A 21147-nucleotide genomic window follows, 5' to 3' on the forward strand; every position below is an offset into this window, starting at 1 on the left:
TCTTGATTGTCGACTACGATTTCTTTCGTGATCGTTTGCAACACACATTTCTTCCTTTGATTCGGTGGAAACTGATCTTCAGTTAGTGGACAAGTTGTTATACTAGTATCCATCATCAAGTAGCATCCGAATTTCTTTTCTTCGACTGCTTCTCCTTTACATTTCTTGCATTTTATAATAGTCTTTAGACCTCCGTTTGTTGCATCTACAGCCTCTTGCATGAAATTATAACCAAGTCTGAAAAGCACATACGTATCAACGGAAATATAATGTAGTTTCACATAGCGTGAATTTAGGCACGTCACACACGATATCTTTTTGTTGCAAATCGGGTTATCTTTTAATATTGTCTCGTATAATTCCCCAACATTCGACTCTGCATTCAGAGACAATATTTTTCGAGAGATTACTCCTTTTTTTAGGAACGGTATCACATATAAAATATCAAATCTCTCCTTAAAATGCTGGGAGTTTATAATTTTTTTGTCCAACACATCCAAAGCCAGATCCAAAAATGGATGGCTCACCATTTGAATGGTACTTTTGAAATCATCACTGAGTGATATTGCTTGCATGAATAAGGTTATCAAAGAATCGAAACCGCACGTTCCCTTCAAGTTGTAGGTAGCAGATTTGAATTTGCTTGAGGACCCATTTGGGAAAAGTGGCAAATTAATGTCTATGAATTTCTTAGTCGAATTCCAGTTTGGGCAATCATCTAAGTACATTTTCTTGCTCTTAGTTTGCATGCTCGATGTGACAATGATTTCGTTTTGAAGCTTTTTCAGCATTGCACTCCCCTCCATTTTATTGTTACAGGTCTCGCGATTTTCTTCCGTTTTCGAACCACAGGATGAAATTTCATTGACATCCCTGGTGAAGCATGATTCTCGATAGTCTTTTGTGGAATGACATATCTCTTTAGAGTCCAAATTCGGCAGTAAATTATTATCTGAAGAGCGCTGAAAACACACACTCTCACTATTGATTGAGAGACAGTTGTTCTCCGCATTCATAACAAGTGCGCTCGAAGTAGGAGAAAATCTGTGTTCAAAACTATTAAAAATTTTGTTTAACTCTGTCTTATTGGCATCATCGAGTTGGGTCTCACTTCTTAAGGTATTGTTCAGTGTGCTCTCAGAATTATCAAGGATATGATTTCTTTTGGGGTTTGTTATCTTCAGGTTCTTATTTTTTCCTCTCCAGTTTTCTTCTTCATGGTAAGGCAACGATGCTTCAGTTGGTTTGTGCTTCACAGCTTGCTTTGAATCTTGTTTTTCCATCATAAGTGGCGCTAACAGTTTTGTTTCCTCACGCAGCCACTTCAAATGTTGAAAAATGAATTTGTCTACTCGTAAAGGCAGCTTGTCAAAGCCCATTGTCTTTAATTTTGAAAATTGTCCTTCAGTCGCTGCTGACGAACGAATAGATAAAGGAATATGGAAAGAAGGATACATCACAGCTGTCCACAGTGGTATATAGTACATCAACTCTTTCAGCATCTCTGCAGCATTAGGAATGTTGTACGGATTCACATCAAATAGATTGTCATCCTTAGTCTGATTCGCGATGACTTCAGCTTCATTGTAGATACGTTTTGCCCTATCAACCCACGCATTTGCAGTAGATTCCTTAGAGTTCAAAACTGATTCCAAAAGACAGTCATCATTGTCTTCAACATCATCAGTTTTCTTGTGATCATCTTTATTTTCGTCAATATATGAATGACGTGGACCACCTCTGATAATGTTATCAAGGTGGCGTTGATGTTCCATTGATGCATATTCTTGACCACACTCATCAATACCAAGATGTTCACTTAACGCAACAACCAAAAGTGAGCGCAAAGCACTTTCAATATCACGAAAATCTGTCATCATGTAAATATGGGCCAAAACTCGAAGATAAAGTTGTTTGACTTGTGATTTAACTCTCGAGAAGCATTTCCACCTCGAAATCATGACCATAAAATGGTTTAAATCTATTCTCAAACAACAAGAGGGTAAAATTACTCTTTCATGCAAAACAATATGACTATAACACCTATTCAAATAATCTGTTAAGTCCGAGCAATTGGCTATTGCTCTAGAAATGGCAACCAACAAAGCCTTACCAAAATCAGTTACCATGATTTTTGGTCTGGGAGCTCCAGATCTGACGATTTCCATAAAGAAAAATGACAAGAATGATGCGTCATGCCTAGAGGATATCATCTGATAAGTTGGGAAACTGATTGATGATCGATTGACGATATTTGGATCTTTACTAGTGATGTTTACTTCGCGGATGCACATGTACTGATACAGGTATATGTACTTTGATTTAATTTCCACACAGTCAGCCCTGTTTGACAGATCCCCAAATCGTGAAATAACTCGAAATGCAACGCCACCTGTAGCATCTACTGAATCGTATACACTGCTATTGATTTGATGACAATATTTGTGCAACTGACTTTGATCTTTCAGCCAATATATACAGAAGAATGGGTCCAATCCGATTGCGTGAATTTCGTCCTGATGGGTTGTATGTTTTGCAATTTGCAGGTTTTCAACAGGCTTACTGGTTGTTATACCAAAACGTTTGTCCCTTTCCTCTTCTTTAGCCTTTCTCAAGACATCAGCATTTGGTAAATTTGGAGGACTCATGTCTCCAAAAGACATATTTTTCGCTTCATAATTTCGCCAAAGAGCTGCAGGCATCCTGTTATCAACCAATTTAGCAGCTACCTGTTGTCTTCTCGTGCCACGAAGTTGTCTTCTTTTAAGGTGAATACTATCGTCTGAAAAGTTTGAAAGTCTGCAGTTTATAATAATATCGTTGTCCTTTTTTGGCTTCTTCAGAGCAATCCCTTCGAAAGTGGCTCCGCATTCTGGGCATCTTCCTTTGATCTTCAAGAAATACTTTGAACTTGAACTTTCACATACTTTCGCGTATTTGAAAGAAAAGGCACATGGAATTTTGTGATGTTCATAAATTTTATGAGCCATCAAATCGGTCCATTTCCCTATTTCCAGTCTTGAAGGCTTTCCAAGTCTCCTCTTTGTTGGTTTTGTGGTAGACCATTTTTCTGCTGACAGTAGTAAGTCGAATTGCTTTGTCATGTCCTTGTTGCACGAAGAACCAAAATCATTCCACGACTCATCTTTGCTGTCGTCGTCTTTTTCTTCAACGAAACATTCCAGCCTGAAAGTGTTTCTAACAAAAGCAAGCAGATCGTGACGATCTTCTTTAATTGTTGTGTAAATATGTTTTGAAGACATTTTCGAGCCGATGTCGGCCATGGCATCGGACAGTTTTTGGAAGACCGGATGAGACGGAGTGAATTGAATGCCTCTATCATCGATTAAATTCCTCCATGCTGAGAAGACGTTTCAATTCTGGTAGATTGTACATTTTTATGAGTGTTCTGGTTCATAAATATCACTTACACAACAGCACCGACTGCACAACGGGCAACGACTGCACAAGAGCTCTGACTGAACGAGCATAACGATTCTTCCATGAGAGTGAGCAGTATTGTTACGCTTAGTCATTAGGGGCAGATCAAGGAGCGAAATGCAGCACTGGCGGGCGGCTTCACACGACGCGGCGCGCGCCACCCAAAAAGTGCAGCTGTTGTTGTCATTAGCCTTGATGCTACCGTGAGAAGCTTTGATGCTACCTCTATTGTAACTACTACACTGACGTCATTTGCCGATTGTTTAAAAGACGCAGTTCACGTGTTCATTGTTTCCAGATGTAGTGCCACGACTTTTGCATTGTTGCTGTGCTTTGTTTATTATTTTTTGGTCTTGAGAGGTCTCAGGGACGTATCATAGTTTTCATTATCCTTCCATCGGGCGCAGCTGTTCAAGATTGACACGTGTCGAAATTTTCTGTAAATTACTTTTCAACAATTTGCAGTATTGGCGCTGCTTAGTTAACAGCTTCCCTTCTCCGTATGCTTTTCATTGTTGTGTGTTGTGAAATACGAAAGGGCGCAGTGGATAAAAACGAGCAATTACTTGTCAACAATTGGCAGCACTGGCGCCTTCTCGTTATAGCTTCCTTTCTCGGTATACCTTTCATTGTTGTATGATTCAGTATCGACGCTAATGCTCTCTTGATGAGATATGAGCCGATTGCTCGTTTTTATCCACTGTGCCCTTTCGTATTTCATTTCAGCGATTAATTTATTTGTTTATCAACGTAGTAAGTTGTACAAAGCTAATCCAGAATGTAAACTGCACTTAAATTCTGTTTGAACTGTTTAACCGTCAGTGTCCGCTGTCTGAACGTCAAATATCAGATTAATACACTGTGCCTGGTTGCGTTATGTTTTAGGAATTTTATTATTTTAAGTGGGAAGTACTAGATAATGTTGAAGAAACCCAAAGCATATTGTTCGAAGAGCATAATATTATTCGAAATTTATCTGTACCAATAGGTGAAGCCAAAACATCCTTTGTGATGCTGTAACTACCTCATAGATAACGATATTTGTCTATTGTAGTTTTATATTCCAATCAGAATTTTCAGATCATCAAAGCCTCATTTCAGCATGAGAGAGGGGTAAAATCAATAGGTGATATTGAATTGAAAGCCTTCATCAGTCTCTTGTTTTTAATTGTTGTTAACAAAAGTAACAGATAAAGCCTGGAAGATCTATGTGGAACTGATGGTGATGGCACTGAAAAATTTTACCTCACAAATGAACATAACACGTTTCAAATTTATTCTGGAGAGCCATAGGTTTTACAGTCACGCTATTTGTGATGAAAAGAGACAATTAGACAAGCTAACAGCTATTCGGGAAATATTTACTGTGTTTATACGCAACTACCACAAATCTTACACCCTTGGAGAAAATGTTACAGTAGACAAGAAGCTGGAAGGATTCTGTGGAAGGTACAGTTTTCGCCAATATGTATCAATCAAAACAAACGAGTATGGATTCTTAAGTGTGGATTCTTAAGTATTTTACCTGTACAATTTTGAAATATACTCTGTGTTGCAACCAGAAGGATTTACCAACTGAGCAATAAACATTTTGATGTTGTTCTGTGACTGTGTAAACCTATATATCAGTCAGGTCGAAATGTGAAAACGGACAACTGGTTTACTAGTACTGGAATGATAATAGAGCTATGAAGGGAGAATTTTTCTTTTGTTGGCATGATGAAGAAAAACAAGCTTGGAGATTTCTCCAGAGTTTGCTATCAGTAAAAGAAGAGCTGCCCACATTTCCTTTTTTGGCTTCCACAAGACTGAACTCTAGTTTCCTCCGTACCTAAAAAGGGAAAGTGAGTGATCCAGGCATCACGTTTGTATGAATATAATTCGATAGATGCTGACATTGTAGATAAACGGAAGCCATCCACCGTAAATTTTACAATAGCGTTAAGTGTGGTATTTTCACAGCGGATCAGCTGAATGCTTTGTACAACGCTGCAAGAAATGTGCGCCGCTGGTCAATGGTTATATTTTTGTAATGATCAGTACAGTTGGAATGTATACACAAGTGATTTATTGTGGCAACAGTAAGAATTGTATCAGAAGGAAACGGTTCCTGAATCAGCTATGTTATACAATGTTGTTTTCTTCGCTAAATTCTGCAGAACTATTGAAATTTTGTACAGAGAACTCTAGAACTATGACTTATCTATCAAGAACTCTGAAAAAAATACATATTTCTGAAAAAAAGGGTGCCAGCTTCACAGTAGGAGCTCTCATGGGGTTCTTAATTAAGTTGCAATTACCTCTTAAACTATTACCTGCACAAAAAATTCTACTAAGATTTTCGATAGAACTCTTCACGTGGTGTCCAGAACTGTCCTCAGAACTGTTGTACAGGTTTAATTTTTGCGAAAATTGACAAAAAATGTTTCGATACGAAAATTCTTTCGAGTATTGTTGTTTTCTTCGCTAAATTCTGCAGAACTATTGAAATTTTGTACAAAGAACTCTAGAACTATGGCATATCTATCAAGAACTCTGAAGAAAGTATACATTTCTGAAAAAAAGGGTGCCAACTTCACAGTAAGTGAAAAGATTTTCTCCTTAAATTGCAATTATCTCGTAAGCTATTAACTGCACAAAAAAGTGTTACTTGGGTTTTCGATAGAACTCTTGGAGTTCTGTTCAGAACTGTGCTCAGAACTCTTGTACTTATTTACAATTTGCGAAAATTGACGAAGAATGTTTTCGATACGAAATTTTTTTCGAATATTGTTTTCCTCGCCAAATTCTGCAGAACTATTGAAATTTTGTACAAAGAACTCTAGAACTATAGCATATCTATCAAGAACTCTAAAGAAAGTATACATTTCTGAAAAAAAGGGTGCCAACTTCACAGTAAGTGAAAAGATTTTCTCCTTAAATTGCAATTATCTCGTAAGCTATTAGCTGCACAAAAAAATGTTATTTGGGTTTTCGATAGAACTCTTGGAGTTCTGTTCAGAACTGTGCTCAGAACTGTTGTACTTATTTACAATTTGCGAAAATTGCCAAATAATGTTTTCGATACGAAAATTTTTTCGAGTATTGTTGTATTCCTCGCTAAATTCTGCAGAACTATTCAAATTTTGTACAAAGAACTCTAGAACTATGGCATATCTATCAAGAACTCTGAAAATAATATACATTTCTGAAAAAAAGGGTGCCAACTTCACAGTAAATGAAAAGATTTTCTCCTTAAATTGCAATTATCTCGTAAACTATTAGCTGCACAATAAAATGTTACTTGGATTTTCGAAAGAACTCTTGGAGCTCTGTTCAGAACTGTGCTCAGAACTCTTGTACTTATTTACATTTTGCGGAAATTGTCAGAGAATGTTTTCGATACGAAAATTTTTTCGAGTATTGTTGTTTTCTTCGTTACATTTTGCAGGACTATTGAAATTTTGTGCAAAGAACTCTAGAACTATGGCACATCTAACAAGAACTGTGAAAAAAATGTATATTTCTCGAAAAAGGGGTGCTAACTTCACACGACTCGGTCGGCCCCTCACCGGCGCGGCTAATGGTTTCCCCGTCTCGTCCCAGCAGATACGCTCCCCGGATGCTGCTGAGGCGGCTGATCACACCCTCTGGCGTTATTACTATTGTGTGAAGCCCGTATCACGTTAGTATGATACTGGTTTCCGTCATTCCTGTTATTATTTTCATTGTACCGATTGTCATTACGGCCCGAACCACTATTGTTATTGTTGCCAAGATTGCGGTATGCATTATTCCCATAGTTATCATTGTTGTGGTTGCTGTGGTACCCGTTGTTGTTACCAGGGCCTCTACCACTGTCGCGATTATTGCGCCAATTGTCCTCGTCCTCAACTCTTTCCAGGAAATCATTGATTGTCCTGTGATTGCTTCCTACATAGCGTTTTGTGTCATCTGGAAGCTTCCTGTAGAGTTTCCAGACTATTTCGGATTCGGTGCGGCGATCACACAAATATTCCAACTTGCGGATCCAGCCCTCACAAAACTCCTTCATCGAACCGCGCGAATTCGCATCGAAAGGCCTCGATACGACAAACTCGCGCCAGACACTTTGCTGTTTTTGCTCTGACCAGTATTCAGCCAGAAACAAATTTTTAAATTCGTCAAAAGTCAGGTTCGTAATGTTGAGGTTTAAGCCCCAACGCTTGGCATCACCAGCCAACACATCAATAATCGCATTAATTTTTCTCTCATTAGTCCATGATCTGGGTAAAACTCCTTCACAATTTTTAATGAAATCCGTCGCGTGTATACCACCTTTTTTCAAGGGGTCGAACCGCTCCTTTTTCGTCAACAATTCCGAACTATGTGCACAGATTGGCACATAGCTCTGTTTTTCGTCAAGTTTCTTTTCTAATTCCGACACTCTCGTAATTACTTGGCAAGTGGTTGTCGCAAGCGTTTCCACTTCCCTCTTTTTCTCTTCGCAGGTATTAGCCTGCTCCCTCACTTTAGTATCTACTTCGGACACTAAAGCCTTTAATGTTTCCACTTTCTTTTGATCCTCTTTTTTCACTAATCGAATTTGTTCCGTCACCTTATTCTCGATGATCGGAGCAACTGCTTCTCCTACACTTTTCTCCATTCTGCTAATTTTGGAATAAAAGCGAGTATTTATGCTCGCAATTTCCGCTTGAACGCCTATCATTTCCTGTTTAAGATTACCGATTTCGGTATTAATCACAACAATATCTTCTTTGATTTTATCAACTTTTGTGTTAACAACTCCAACATTGTTGTTAACAACATTAATAGCTTTGTTCTGATTCTCTAGCTTCCGTTCAATTTTTTAAGCCTGAGTTTCTTGCTTGGCAGCCTGAGCTTTAATTTCTGTCGATTGACTCATGATTTCGTTAATCAAAACATTCAATACATCAGTTAAATTCCCGGAAACTACCGGTTTTACTTCCGTAACGGCTTCCTCTTTAATAGTCCCTCCGTATTCGTCATCAAGGGATTCAGATTTGATTTTCACTTCCGATTCCGAAATATTTTCTAAAGTTTGGAATTCCATTTCTGCTCTTTGTTGCATTTCGGCGGTCGCGTCTTTCATGCTAGCCGCCTGCCCCTGAACAATGGGTACCGCGATGCGCGTTTCCCACTATTCGACCGATTGTTCCTTATCCAAGTCTACCAAATTTTGGTAATTGTTGCCCTCACTCATTTTAATAATTTTCAATATAAATGCCAAATCTCAAATCTAATTAGGATTCCTCACACTAATATTCTCGCTGACGTATCGACCATTTCGTAACCAGTACTTTGTTACGGGATTTGCACAATGCAAAATTCGTGTCCAGAACAACCTCAAATCCGAAGATTGTCCTGTCACCAGGTCGCCACGTGTAACCTCCCCCTCACTTATCGACCTTAATGACAGTGAAAAATTTAACCGCATGTACCTAATGGAAATTTGGGAAAAGCAATCGTCACCGAAGTTAATCTGTTGGTAAAGAGGGAGGAAAGGGTTACATCTAAATGAAAGGAAAAATGCTAATGAAAAGGGGTAAAGTTAATAACGAAAGTAAATGTGCGGCCGTTACGTTAACAATCAACTAGCGGTAATTAGATATTTGAGATTTGGGGGAAATTACGGTCGCCAGTCCTATGGACAATTACTATAGTAACTGAAAAAGAAAGGTTATTACACATATAATTAGCACTAGAAGCGTGGCAACTGAAGGTTGACAAGTGTAGTGTGAAAACTGAAAGTTGTAATAAATTTCGCTACACTCTGACTTAATTTAGCAAAAGAATTAATAAAACCGGAAAATCGAAAGTTAATTTAGTGACTGAAGTTAATAGTGAGCTTTCTTTCTGAAGCACATCGAAATTCAGTAAAATACGGTTAGTCTTGGACTACCTCAACAATCATTTCAAAAGCTACTTGAATCTACGCAATTTAGAAATAAGAGATTTAACTTTGAACTTAAATTAAATGATTCTGAACAATTAACAATAGTAAAATTTAGTACGTACCAAGCTGAGCTGCAGTCACAGGTAAGCTAAAATACGGTAACAAAACTCGCACTCTTAATTCGTGCTTGTGTAATCTAAATATTGTAGCCAGCTATGAATACTTTAACTGAACTTTGAAATTAATGCTGGCGTTTGAATTTCAACGACACTCGGGTTCATTCCGGAAAAGGAAGGGACCCTGCTTGGTAATGCAATTGGGACAATGAGCAACAAACGTTCATGCTAAGTTGCTGTAATTTTGTGATGCAACAATTTTAAAAGTTTGAAAAGCTGAGGTCTGCCATACAGTTCTAAGACTTTACGTGCTTCCAGTCTTCCTTGTTGGTTGATTGAAGGTTTGAAGCCGTCGATCGAGGAGGTGGCGACAGTCACTCATTGTCGGCCGTCGCTGTTGCAGAAGCTGGATGTTGGCGCGCCTTCTTCTCGACACGGCCACCAGACGAAACAGGCTCTTGATGTGCGCCAGCTAATGCTTCCCGTCCGTGACACCATGTCAGAAACTATCACCGCAAGTCGAGCGCAATTACATGCTGCCAAACCCCGAAAGCGCGGCAACTCGCGGGAGCTTCACACAACACACCTGCTCCACTCGCTACTCCAGCCAGACCCCCTCCGCTCTGCCCGCGCTCCACGAGGCAGAGTTAACACTACCAAAGATCCTACACACTTTGATTCTTCACACGACCTATCGATGTAATCGTTCGATAGCAGTTTTCCCTAGGCAAGACCCAGCGTAAAAATACAAATAACATTTACGAAACAAACCAATTATACATCGACATAAATGCATAAATATACAAATAGTAAAACAATTACAATATACAAAGACACAGAAATGTTATATCTTCAGGTAACAAAAGAAGGAAAAAAATTTGCAGTGCAATAGATGGAAATAGGAGGATATGCATTTCCGGCGTTACAGGCTGACCACGTCCATTTGTTCTGCAGCGTGTTCGAGTTTCGCGGCGGAAGGTACTAGAGTTTCCACATCACACAGATCCGTAAGTCCACAGTATTGGTGATAAGTTGAGAAAACTGTCCCGTCCTGTTACAGTTCCTCTGTCAAAGACGTGCAGGGGTGTATGTGCACCAATCATAATCCCACCCCTCACCATCAAACCACGACCTCCATACAGGTCCCTTTCAAGGACATTAAGGGGTTGGTATCTGGTTCCTGGTTCACGGAAGATGAAAACCCGGCGAGAATCACTGTTCAGACTATAACTCGACTCGTCCGTGAACTTAACCTGGGACCACTGTTCCAATGACCATGTACTGTGTTCTTGACACCAGGCTTTTCGGGCTGTCCTGTGACCAGGGGTCAGTAGAATGCACCTTGCAGGTCTCCATGCGGATAAATTATTTCTGTTCAGTCGTCTGTAGACTGTGTGTCTGGAGACAACTGTTCCAGTGGCTGCGGTAAGGTCCCGAGCAAGGCTACCTGCAGTACTTCGTGGCCGTCTGCGGGCACTAATGGTGAGATATTGGTCTTCTTAAGGTGTTGTACACTGTGGACGTCCCGTACTGTAGCGCTGGGACACGTTTAGTCCCTTCTGGAATCGTTGCCATAATCTTGAGATCACACTTTGTGGCACACAGAGGGCATGTGTGTTTGACCAGCCTCCAGTCACCCTAGTATTCTACCCCTAATAACGTCATAAATAATTGTTCTTTGAGTCATTTTCAACACACAGTTACTATTAGCACGTCTAAAAACGTCTACACACTTAGTCGCTGCACTGTACTCTGACATGCACCAACATACCTCTGCGTATGTGGACTGCTGTCAGCGCCACCGTGCGACGACCGCAGATCAAATGTACCGCATAGTCATACCCCGAGGTGATTTAAACCCGTAAACCGCCCACCAGTGTGTTGTTTCACCATGTATCAGCATTATTCTTAATTTATGAGCGTGAGAGTATTTATAGGAGACAGAAATTACTTTTAATGTGACAGAAATGTTGTAAGTGCCAGTTTTACCTCTACATCTACGTCCACGTGATTACTCTGCTATTCACAATAAAGTGCTTGGCAGAGGGTTCAATGAACGACCTTCATGCTGTCTCTCTCCCGTTCCACTCTCGAACGGAACGCGGGAAAAACGAGCACTAATGGTCCATGAAGATCTTCACATTAGTAATGTTCAGAGACAGTGTTCAAAGTGACATTTGATTAATATGGTTTTAGAGATATTGCTGACCTACCGGATTTTTGTAGTTGGGGAAGTTGAAGCGTTTTGTGTACCACGCACCGACTGAAACTCCAGAACAGTTGGTTACCCGCTAGACTGAAGCTGCAGTCATTATTCGTGGAAGACATTGTTATTTTTCGAGTGTCAGACAATCATTAGCACGAATATACCAGTTGAGCCTAAATGTGAACGGACTTCCTTTTCAGCGACATCCCTGACAGAATAATCTTCAAAACAATATTCGCCAAACGGTAGTTTTGAACATCGTCTCTCAACATCACACGCGTACCATTCGAACAAGAGACCACCGGAATGCTATACATGGTCGTGGTTGTTGTTTACTACGTCTACGGAGAGAAAGAGTGACAGACGATGCTTGTTGCGTAGCTGGTACAGAAACACACACGCACGCACGCATCCTCGTTATCGTCCTAGAGGCAAAATGAACTGTTATTGACACAAGAATAATTTTCTTGTTCCGTGTTGGACACATAACCGTGAAGGGAGTCATTAGGTGATGTGTTTTACTGCATAGCTACACAACAAGTGCAAGAATGTGTAAAAGTAGGCAGGAATCCCTTTGCAGCGTCATCAGCGTTAATGGTCTGCTCGCAGACACTCCGCTGCCTCGGCGTCGTGAACTGCGAGCGCCACGTTCCACTTGTCAGACGGCCTGCAGCGGCGTGGAATCACCGCCGCCGGTTAGCTCTTCCCCGAATTATTACGGCCATTAGCATAAGAAGTGTGTGGACGCGGACAAATAATACCTCGCCGCTTAAAAGTCGTTTCATTGAATGCGTTCACAATGAATAGATAATGCGATATACGGCGATTACGTTCTTTGAATATATTACCGAACCCCATTACAATGCAAAAGAGAAGAAGACGAGAGGAAGAGAGTGAAACACACACACACACACACGACAGAGAGAGAGAGAGGAGATGTGGAGATGCCGCGGAGAAAATCACCCAGGCTGCAACTTAATACGCCGGTGTGGATGTATAATGGCCCAGCGGACACTGCTGAGGGAACAGAACAGCCAAGGCGGTCCGACGGGTTACGAGTCGCGGCTCAAGAAATACGCTGGATGGTTGGACGCGCCAGCAAGTGTCTGCGGAAACACGCCCACTGCAGTCGCGAGGTCGCAGTTCCCTGCGTCGACTTGTTTCCTTTGTCCACCTCAAGAGGGCGATATTATTGTCTGCGAGGGCGGCAGCAAAGCGGAAACGTGGGGCCGTACGTCGTCGACGACGAGCATACAGCGTGGATGCCCTCACGATATACAGGGTTATTACAAATGATTGAAGCGATTTCACAGCTCTACAATAACTTTATTATTTGAGATATTTTCACAATGCTTTGCACACACATCCAAAAACTCAAATAGTTTTTTTTAGGCATTCACAAATGTTCGATATGTGCCTCTTTAGTGATTCGGCAGACATCAAGCCGATAATCCTGTTCCTCCCACACTCGGCGCAGCATGCCCCCATCAACGAGTTCGAAAGCATCGTTGATGCAAGCTCGCAGTTCTGGCACGTTTCTTGGTAGAGGAGGTTTAAACACTGAATCTTTCACATAATCCCACAGAAAGAAATCGCATGGGGTTAAGTCGGGAGAGCGTGGAGGCCGTGAAATGAATTGCTGATCATGATCTCCACCACGACCGATCCATCGGTTTTCCAATCTCCTGTTCAAGAAATGCCGAACATCATGATGGAAGTGCGGTGGAGCATCATCCTGTTGAAAGATGAAGTCGGCGCTGTCGGTCTCCAGTTGTGGCATGAGCCAATTTTCCAGCATGTCCAGATACACGTGTCCTGTAACGTTTTTTTCGCAGAAGAAAAAGGGGCCGTAAACTTTAAACCGTCAGATTGCACAAAACACGTTAACTTTTAGTGAATTGCGGATTTGCTGCATGAATGAGTGAGGATTCTCTACCGCCCAGATTCGCACATTGTGTCTGTTCACTTCACCATTAAGAAAAAATGTTGCTTCATCACTGAAAACAAGTTTCGCACTGAACGCATCCTCTTCCATGAGCTGTTGCAACCGCACCGAAAATTCAAAGCGTTTGACTTTGTCATCGGGTGTCAGGTCTTGTAGCAATTGTAAACGGTAAGGCTTCTGCTTTAGCCTTTTCCGTAAGATCTTCCAAACCGTCGGCTGTCGTACGTTTAGCTCCCTGCTTGCTTTATTCGTCGACTTCCGAGGACTACGCGTGAAACTTGCCCGCACGCGTTCAACCGTTTCTTCGCTCACTGCAGGCTGACCCGTTGATTTCCCCTTACAGAGGCCTCCAGAAGCTTTAAACTGCGCATACCATCGCCGAATGCAGTTAGCAGTTGGTGGATCTTTGTTGAACTTCGTCCTGAAGTGTCGTTGCACTGTTATGACTGACTGATGTGAGTGCATTTCAAGCACGACATGCGCTTTCTCGGCTCCTGTCGCCATTTTGTCTCACTGCGCTGTCGAGCGCTCTGGCGGCAGAAACCTGAAGTGCAGCTTCAGCCGAACAAAACTTTATGAGTTTTTCTACGTATCTGTAGTGTGTCGTCACAATATATCAATGAATGGAGCTACAGTGAATTTATGAAATCGCTTCAGTCATTTGTAATGGCCCTGTACTATAACAGAAAAACGATCCATTTATCGTAAGTTTGCTACGGAAGTCTGAATATACAGGGTGAAAACCTACAAACTCTGGGACGTTGTAAGGGACATCACAACAAATATTTTTCCCTGATGTCATTTTTTCCTATGAGGATTATTTAAACCGTTGAAGGCTCTATTACGCTCTTCAGTTGTTAGAGGCCGTATTACGATCTTCAGTTGTAGGCAACTGCTGTCCGCCAGCGTAGTAGTGCGTTGTCTCTGTTTACTAATGGAGCGATACACCTGGAGTGAGTACACTGATATAGTTGGTGCGTATTACGTAGCGCACCACAGCGGACGTGCTGCACAGCGGGTTTATCAACAACAATATCCTAATCGCCGTGTCCCGCATCATACGACCTTTGCTGCTGTGTACCAACGTCTGCGTGAGACCGGGTCATTTAGCAGATTACCTGGCCAGGGACGCTGTCGCACGGTAAGAACGCGGCAATTTGAGGAAGCTGTCTTGCAGTATGTGGAGCGGGAGCCTTCAATCAGCACTCGTGTAATTGCACGTAACATGGGGACGAATAAAACGAATGTAAGAAAGTCCTTCGAGATCAACTGTTACGTCCATTTCACTCACAGCGTGTCCACGACGCGGAACTAGTTGATTATCCACCCAGAGCACAGTTTTCGCAGTGTTACCTGGAACAGTGTGAAATACATCCTACATTTCCATCCTCTGTGTTGTTTACCGATGAAGCAACGTTCGGGCGTGATGGAGTCTTCAACATGCACAATTCGCATGTTTGGAGTGAGGATAACTCACACCAGGTGCTGTTCTTCGTTAATGTGTGGGTCGGTGTTGTTGGAGACTGTTTAATTGGGCCGTATCTGCTACCTAGGCCATTAAATGGCAGGCACTATTACAATTTTAACGCCAGAGCATTGCCAGAATTGCTGGAAGACGTCCCGCTCCCTACAAGACAACGCAAGTGTTTCTAACATCACGGAGCTCCGGCACATTTCAGTCGTCGTGTGCGTCGATTCGTGGACCGACGGTTCCGAGAAACGTGAATTGGCAGAGGTGGTCCTGTACCATGGCCTGCTCGATCCCCAGATATGTCCTCTCTGTACTTTTTTGTGTGGGGAGAGATGAGCAACCTTGTTTACGCAACTCCAGTTGCATCAGAAGAGGATCTAGTTACCCGGATAGTAGCAGCAGCAGGAACAAGGATACTCCTGGGGTTTTTGCCCGTGTCAGACAGAACATGATCCGACGGTGTATCCTTTGTTTACGTGTCAATGGAGGCATTTTTGAAAACCTACTGTAACTGAAATTGGGTTGTGATAATGTGTTGTCTCTTGGTGATAAAAAAATGGGAAAGTGTTTGTTGGTTTAATTAATTTGCCGCCAGAGAAATCTTCCTCTACCGGTTTAAATACTACCCATAGAAAAAATGACACTAGGGAAAAATATTTGTATTGATGTCCCCTACAACCTCCTAGAGTTTGTCGGTTTAAATACTTTTCACCCTGTATAAGGAAGAGACTGTGAAGCATCACGAGACAACATGCTAAAATAACTTACATGCGAAGCATTAGAAATTTACTCTGTCATACTGGACAACGTTTTTGAACGAAGTGAGAGCTGTTGCTCATGAGGTGGTGTGATGTTTCCCGTTTTCCTACACATAAAGGGAACCTTGGAAGAAAAATTAAGCACGACGGACGAAGCAACGAATATATAAGAAGCAGAACAGCACATGCACAAAGAGGATTCCCAGCAAAAAAAGCCTGTTAGTATCAGACTTAAGGAAGAAACTTCTGAGAAGCAGTATAGTATTTTAGGTAAGTGAATCATAGGCTGTGGGGAAACTGGGAAAGAAGAGGATCAAAGCGCTTGAGATGTGGCGGTGTAGAGCGACGATGAAAATTAGGTGAGCTGATAAGATAACAGGTGAGGAGGTTCTACGCCCATTCTGCGATTAGAGAACAACTCTCATGGTACTAGAGGAAGCTGTAGAGGGTAAAAGCTGTAAGGGAAGGCAGAGTTCAAAATATATAATAAAATAGGACGGTAGATGCAAGTGCAAATCTAAAGCAAAAGCCAGGTGGCACTGGATAATGTCTTCTTTGAAGACGACACTACAAACAGTATTTTCATATTTGCAATGTTATTGGCGAAGAGTATCAACGACAATGTTCATTCTCAACAGCCCACGTTATTTCTTAGCCGATAACTGCCTCTTTACGTAAGTGGAGTGTACATCTGCAGTTTCCTACTAGAGGACTCAAGTGTCAGATCTCGTTTAGGGATCAAACAATTGTGTGAGCATTGACTGGCATAGGTAAAGAAGTCACATTGTAATTAATTAAAAGAAAGAAAGACATCAGGACAGGAAAACAGTGTGGCTCTAAGTTGTTGAACTCTGGAGTTACCGAAGTACCTTAATTTAATCTCTAATATCGCAATAAGAAACCAAATAATGATAAAAATAAAGTTTGGAGCGGATGGGATACAAAGCCTCCTGATGAGCTCTTAATACTTTATTTCTTGGGCGACCGTTCTACGGTGTCGGGACACAGGACTAATCACTAGGGTGGCTAATGCAACAAGAGAATGACGTTTTTCAGATTGAGAATTGGAGCTCAAGGTATAAACTCTTAATACATTTTTGGCAGTCCAAGCTAATGGGTTTGCGTTTTGATCTGTGGCTTCATTGATTAAGTTACCATATTAGCATCATCATCATCATCATTTAAGACTGATTATGCCTTTCAGCGTTCAGTCTGGAGCATAGCCCCCTTATAAAATTCCTCCATGATCCCCTATTCAGTGCTAACATTGGTGCCTCTTCTGATGTTAAGCCTATTACTTCAAAATCATTCTTAACCGAATCCAGGTACCTTCTCCTCGGTCGGCCCCGACACCTCCTACCCTCTACTGCTGAACCCATGAGTCTCTTGGGTAACCTTGCTTGTCCCATGCGTGTAACATGACCCCACCATCTAAGCCTGTTCGCCCTGACTGCTACATCTATAGAGTTCATTCCCAGTTTTTCTTTGATTTCCTCATTGTGGACACCCTCCTGCCATTGTTCCCATCTTCTAGTACCTGCAATCATCCTAGCTACTTTCGTATCCGTAACCTCTACCTTGTTGATTAAGTAACCTGAATCCACCCAGCTTTCGCTCCCATACAACAGAGTTGGTCGAAAGATTGAACGGTGCACAGATAACTTAGTCTTGGTACTGACTTCCTTCTTGCAGAAGAGAGTAGATCGTAGCTGAGCGCTCACTGCATTAGCTTTGCTACACCTCGCTTCCAGTTCTTTCACTATGTTGCCATCCTGTGAGAATATGCATCCTAAGTACTTGAAACCGTCCACCTGTTCTAACTTTGTTCCTCCTATTTGGCAATCAATCCGTTTATATTTCTTTCCCACTGACATTACTTTCGTTTTTGAGATGCTAATCTTCATACCATAGTCCTTACATTTCTGATATAGCTCTGAAATATTACTTTGCAAACTTTCAATCTAATCTGCCATCTCAACTAAGTCATCCGCATATGCAAGACTGCTTATTTTGTGTTCACATATCTTAATCTCACCCAGCCAGTCTATTGTTTTCAATATATGATCCATAAATAATATGAACAACAGTGGAGACAGGTTGCAGCCTTGTCTTACCCCTGAAACTACTCTGAACCATGAACTCAATGTGCCGTCAACTGTAAATGCTGCCTGACTATCCATGTAAAGACCTTTAATTGCTTGCAAAAGTTTGCCTCCTATTCCATAATCTCGTAGAACAGACAATAACTTCCTCCTTGGAACCCGGTCATATGTCTTTTCTAGATCTATAAAGCATAGATACAATTCCCTGTTCCACTCATAACACTTCTCCATTATTTGCCGTAAGCTTAAGATCTGGTCCTGACAACCTCTAAGAGGCCTAAACCCACACTGATTTTCATCCAATTGGTCCTCAACTAATACTCGCACTTTCCTTTCAACAATACATGAGAAGATTTTACCCACAACGCTGATTAAAGAGATACCTCTGTAGTTGTTACAATCTTTTCTGTTTCCATGTTTAAAGATTGGTGTGATTGCTGCTTTTGTCCAGTCTGATGGAACCTGTACCGACTCCCAGGCCATTTCAATTATCCTGTGTAGCCATTTAAGACCTGACATTCCACTGTATTTGATGAGTTCCGACTTAATTTCATCCACCCCAGCTGCTTTATTGCACTGCAATCTATTGACCATTTTCTCGACTTCCTCAAATGTGATCCTATTTCCATCATCATTCCTATCCCATTCTACCTCGAAATCTGAAACATTACTGATCGTATTTTCACCTACATTGAGCAACTCTTCAAAATATTCCCTCCATCTGCCCAAGGCATTCACAGGATTCACCAGAAGTTTTCCTGACCTGTCCAAAATACTTGTCATTTCCTTCTTACCTCCCTTTCGAAGACTGGTAATTACACTCCAGAATGGTTTTCCAGCAGCTTGACCCATAGTCTCCAATCTGTTTTCAAAGTCTTCCCAAGATTTCTTCTTGGATGCTGCAATTATCTGTTTGGCTTTGTTTCTTTCTTCAACATAACTTTCTCTGTCTACCTGAATTCTAGTATGTAGCCATTTTTGATACGCCTTCTTTTTCCTTTTACAGGCTGCCTTGGCTGTGTCATTCCACCAAGCTGTTTGCTTCATCCTACTTTTACACACTACTGTTTCAAGACATTCTTTAGCCACTTCTAGTACTGTGTCCCTGTACCTTGTCCATTCCTTTTCCAATGACTGTAATTGACTACATTCAACTAACTTGTGCCTGATTTCCTTATCCTGAAGTTTCTCCACTCTTATCCTCCTACATTTGGACATGACCTCCTGCACTTTCGGCCTCACAATCCCAATTTCACTGCAGATTAAATAATTATCAGTGTCATCAAAGAATCCCCTGAATACACGTGTGTCCCTCACAGCCTTCCTGAATTCCTGATCTGTTATTATATAGTCAATGACAGATATGGTTCCCCTGCTTTCCCAAGTATACTGGTGAATGTTCTTATGCTTAAAAAAGGAGTTTGTGATTACTAAACCCATACCGGCACAGAAATCCAAGAGTTGTTTCGCGTTCCTGTTGGCACCATATCCTCTCCAAATTTACCCATAACCTTTTCATACCCTTCTATTCGATTTCCAATCCTGGCGTTAAAATCACCCATGAGCAGAACACTGTCCTTGTCCTTTAACAACTACATCACTGAGTGCCTCATAAAAACTATCCACCTTATCTTGATCTGTCCCTTCACAATGCGAATATACTGACACAATCCTAATTTTCTTGCTAGACACTGTCAAATCTATCCACATCAGTCGTTCGTTTACATACCTTATTGCAACTACGCTGGGTTCCATTTATTTCCTGATGTAAAGCCCTACATCCCATTGTGCTATTCCTGCTTTGACTCCTGACAGGTAGACCTTGTATTCTCCCACTTCTTTTTCTTTCTCACCCCTTACCCGAATGTCACTAACAGCTAAAACGTCCAGCCCCATCTTACTGGCAGCCTCTGCCAGCTCTACCTTCTTCCCAGAGTAGCCCCCATTGATATTAATAGCTCCCCATCTCATTACCATTTGTTTGCCAAGTCGTGTCTTAGGAGTCCCTGGTTTGTCAGTTAGAGGTGGGACTCCGTCACCTCCAAAGGTCCGAGGCATTTTGCTCTGATTGTTGCCAGCATCATATTTTAAGTACCAGGGAAGCAGGTTGCTAGCCTTACTTGCCCTGAGTCCCATTGGGCTTTACCCCTAATGGCTGAGGGACTAACCGGTGGATTTGGTAGTTTTTGCCGTATGAGCACAAAGGTGACCACGACTCAGAATATGTCCGATATGCCCAGCCTTATTCCAAAGTAACTGGTATCCCGACTGTCGGGACCACTTACTTGGCCACTCATACGTTGCCCGTGGTTCATGAACTAGGACATGACTACAGGAACCCACACCATGAACCACCATATTAGCAGTTTCAGAATTTAAAAATGATTAAATATACCAATAATTCAGTTTATAGGAGTCCAGTCTCAGACCCCTACAGTCGTCAGGGGAGAGCCAGGCAGCATACAGTGGTGAGGACTAGTTCCACTCGAAAGCGGCAAGAAAATATCATTGACAATATTGGGTAGTGATACAGGTTGTTTCGAAAAGGACTTAATAACTTTGAAAATTCATATAAATTAATTCATAGTACCTTGTGCTTGTAATGTCAATTTGACGGAAATACATCAAGTTTTGTCTTGCATAGTTCGCTACTGCCGAATCGCACCGTAAGGAGCGCTAGCGGCAGTTGTGTCAAAGATGGCTGCCTTCATTGGACCCAAGTGTGCTTGCTGTGTGTTCTGATTTGAATAATTGAAGTCGGCGTCAAAAGTTCAAAGTAATTTCCGTACCAAGTACGTTACAGATCCTCCTAATAGGCCTCAGATTTTTGAGAGGCGTAACTGTTTTGCAAAAACAGGGTGCTCAGTAAGAATTTGGAAATCATCAGGTCGTCCAAGCACATCTGACGATGTCGTTGAGCGAGTGAGACTACGTTTTGGCAACAGCCCTACGAAATCGACCCAGCTTGCATCCTGAAAAGTGCGATACCCACGTATGACTGTTTGCGTGTGTTAAGAAACCGTTCACATTTGAAGCCGTACAAGCAATGAAAGACGCTGATAAAATTGCTTGCAAGTACTTCTGTGCGGGTATGTTAAATCTATTACATGAGGATAAACATTTCTTAGAAGAAATCATCTCTCCTGATGAGTCGTCTTTTCACTTAAGTGGCAAGGTTAAGACACATAGCTGCAGTATTCGGGCCAGTGAAA

The sequence above is a fragment of the Schistocerca cancellata genome, chromosome 1, assembly GCF_023864275.1.
Source record: "Schistocerca cancellata isolate TAMUIC-IGC-003103 chromosome 1, iqSchCanc2.1, whole genome shotgun sequence".
NCBI classification, from domain to species: Eukaryota; Metazoa; Arthropoda; class Insecta; order Orthoptera; family Acrididae; genus Schistocerca; species Schistocerca cancellata.